This window comes from Octopus bimaculoides, chromosome 19 (assembly GCF_001194135.2).
Source record: "Octopus bimaculoides isolate UCB-OBI-ISO-001 chromosome 19, ASM119413v2, whole genome shotgun sequence".
Lineage (NCBI taxonomy): Eukaryota > Metazoa > Mollusca > Cephalopoda > Octopoda > Octopodidae > Octopus > Octopus bimaculoides.
The window spans coordinates 42735853-42739864 of NC_068999.1; positions in this window are offsets into that span (position 1 = coordinate 42735853).

A 4012-nucleotide genomic window follows, 5' to 3' on the forward strand; every position below is an offset into this window, starting at 1 on the left:
TATAAAAATAATAACAGTGATAACAGTAATAATAATGAAAATAATAATAATAATAATTGTTATTATGGTTATTATCAACGTTATTTTTTTATTATTATTATTATTATCATTATTATTATTATTATTATTATTGTTGTTGTTATTATTATTATTGTCATTATTATTATTAATATTAAACCGGCCAGCTGGCTGAAATTTTAGCACGCCAGGCCAAATGCTTAGCGATATTTCGTCTGCCATTACGTTCTGAGTTCAAATTCTGTCGATGTTGACCTTGGCTTTCATCCTTTCGGGGTCGATAAATTAAGTACCAGGTATGTGTGTGTATGTATATGTGAGTATATATATATATATGTATATATATATACATATTTGTGCGTGTGTGTGTGTGTGTGTGTGTATGCATGTATATATGTATGTATATACATATATACGTTAACTATAAATATATTTGTACAAACGCACACACACACATATCGTTGCTATTATTAAAAGTGTCGTAAGTCCAAATCGTTGCTTTTTCAGAAAATGAAAAAATAGTCCCACCATTCGATTTCTTTTTACATTAGCAACAGTCTCATCTCAACAATAATACTTTGTTGGGTGCGTAAAATCGTAACTCCATGCATGTATGATATTTTCAGTCAGAAGTATTTTTGCAAAACTGTCGTATGCGAAACTTTTTGACCAAAATTGACCAAAATTGAATATGGAAGAAAAAATAAACGCATTTGCCCAATTTTGGACAAGCGACAGTTTAACATAATAACAATGATATATATATATATATATATCTCCATAGTTAACTTCATAAGAACCTATAAGCTATCGACAGCGTGGATTTTTTTTCTGTTTTTGGAACGGAGAATATGGAAGCACAGAAAGCTATAAATAATAGGTTGAAGAACCTCTTCGAGTTGAAATGGTCGAAGTCCCTGTTGGGACTTGAACCCATATTTCCCGCAGATATGATGGGTGTTTAACACTGGACTAAAGCAATTCTCGTTATTCCTCCATCTGTTTCGAAAACTTCATTCTTACCAGTGAAAACTGTATGTTGTGGACATCTTAAGATAACACAAACTTTCGAGAGAACGTGAGATAATTCTACTTTGGAACTGTGGATCGCGAAGCACATAAATTCATAAATAATATCATGAAATATTAGATTGAAAAACCACTTTAAATGAAAAAAGCCAAAGGCTGCTCGTAGGACCCAAATCTCCTTTTGCACATTGGAGAAGTTGCGCATGTACAAGAACAACTTCAATTAATAAAAACGAATTAAGGTTATACAGTTCTATATTTAAGAAATGAGGGATTATGTACATTATTTATAGTATTTTCATTTGACGGATATTTGTCCTCACCTTGTCTGTTGTTAACACAACCTTTCGGCTGATATACTCTCCAGCCTTCATCGAAAAATACCTTAGAAATGAGAACTCAGGTTCGAAATTTCCCCAAGACACCTGATGAAGACTGGTGGGTATATCAGCTGAAACGTTGTGTTAACAACAAACAAGATGAGGACAAATATCCGTCAAATGCAAATAATGTAAATAATGTAGAATAAGGTTATATTTTGCTCCCGCGTTTTTCACCGACATTTTTCATTTTAGTAAGATATAACTTCTCACGACTTACACGATGTGTAAATATACTAAAGAAGAAATACGATTGTGTCACATTTATATGTATGTTTATCGTGACTGCTAACTAAATACATTTATTCCGTTTTAACACCAGTCATATATTTTATTACATTACGTAAATACATACAAAACAACAGAAAAATCTCAGAAATCATGTAAATATCTGAAGATTTATTTGATAAATTGGATAAAAAAAAATGTGAAAAATACGAAGACAAATACGTTCATTTTATTGCAAAATGTTAACGACGCAAGGAGAGATTTTATGATATAAGCAATTTCCTGTCTCTCCTTTCATTTCATCACGCCAGAAAAAAATACTAAAATCTAAGACTCAGATATATTTCCTCGCGATTGCCAAATATTCTTATAAATTTCCTTTTCTGGCCATTCCACAAAGATGCAACATTCTCCGTTGTTTTCTAACAGAGAAATCCGAGACCTTAACGCCTATACAATCATGTTTAACAGGTTCGTGTTCAATCTGGCAAGGGAAGAGCTTTCCATACGGAATTAGACTTCGGAGAAAGCTCTCCCACCATCGACACTACGTGTAAAGAACACATCATTACGCCATCATTGACGTCAACAGATTGTGGAAATCATTTGTTTCTGGAACTACAGATACCGAATCAGTCATTCACAGACCCTTAAGGACTGCATATAATAGCTTCAGTTTTGACACAAAGCTGGCAATTTTCATGTAGGTGGTCAATCGATTAAATTCCACCCTACTACTTAATCTGCATCATATTTTATCGACGGCGAGATGGCAGAATCGGTAGCACACCGGGCGAAATGTTCTGCGGTATTTCGTCTGCCACTACGTTCTGAGTTCAAATTCAGCCGAAGTCGACTTCGTCTTTCATCCTTTCAGGGTCGAGAAGAAGCAATTGAGTACTACGGACAATCTAATCGACTATTTCCCTTCCCCAAATTTCAGGCCTTGTGCTTATAGTAGAAAAGGTCATATTTTATCGACCACGAAGGGTTAACGGCAAAGGCAACCCCGGTGGAATTTGAACTCAGAACGTAATGAGATGGAAGAAATGCCGTTAAGCATTTACCCTGATTCTACCCGATCACCCCCTTGTGTAGACTTCATTACCTGAATGTTGCTTTTTTTGTTTCGACCCAGAAAGAATGAAATCAAAGTTGGCTTCGGTGGGATTTGAGCTGATAGTAATTTTTGTTTCTAATAGAAGGAACTGAAGGCTTGGCATTTGTAGGGGAGAACAAGTCAAGTACGTCGACCTCAGTGCTCAACTGGTATTTATTGAAAGAATGGTATGCAAAGTCGACCTCAGCATAATTTTAACTCAGAATTCAAAAAAGCCAGGAAAAAGTCTGATGCAATAACGGTTCTGCTAGCTAGCTAACCTTAAGAACGACAAACAATCCATTCTAGGGAAAGGGACTTGTAGATTACATCGATCCCAATACATAACTGGTACTTATTTTATCGACCCTAAGAGGATGAACGGCAAGGTCGACCTTGAAGGAATTTGAACTCAGGAATTAGAGGCAGACAAAATAGTTCTAAACATTTTGCCCTCTGTGCTAATCCTACTGCCTGTTCGCCTCCGAACAGCAGGCAATAAAGATGATAACAAATTCGCAGGCTGTTTTGAAAGGCAGAGAAAATACGGATAAAACCAAATAAAAATGCCAAAAGAAATAATGTTAGAGGTAGGGTGTGTTTTACTTTATACTTTTAGATATTTACTAATTCGTTCCGTTAATTCAGAGAATCCAAGACACAATTTTTACGTTCCTCAGTATTACTGATGTCCAATTTTTAATTACTTGGCGTTCATATTAATTTTAAAATAAATATCATTATTATGTTTTGATTTATTTTCAAAGAAAAAGCTGGTATCAAAAATTTTATATATATATACAACCAGCAAAATGACATAAAATGAAATAAGCTAAGAAAGAAATATAAAATATTAAAACAAGGTGAAAAACGTTATTTATAAGTACAATAGTTATGGCGTTCAGTTTATGGCAGCGTTCACGTGACACTTTTGTTTGGTGTAGTTATGTCGTCAGTTCAATTTCTGACAGTGGCCACGTGACACTTTTGTTTATACAATAGTAACAAAGAGTTGTATGATTAAAAACCCCGTTTTGTTATTTTTTATTCCTCTATCTTTTTATTTGCTTTCTTTTTTAATGCAGCCCATTTTCACCAAGGAACTGATAAGAAAGAGTGGGACAAACGAAACAAGATATATATATACATACATGTGTGTGCATGTGTGATTGTGTGTGTGTGGAGAGAGAGGGAGAGAGAGAGAGAGAGAGGGAGAGAGAGAGATAGAGAGAGAGAGAGAGAGAGAGAGAGAGAGAGA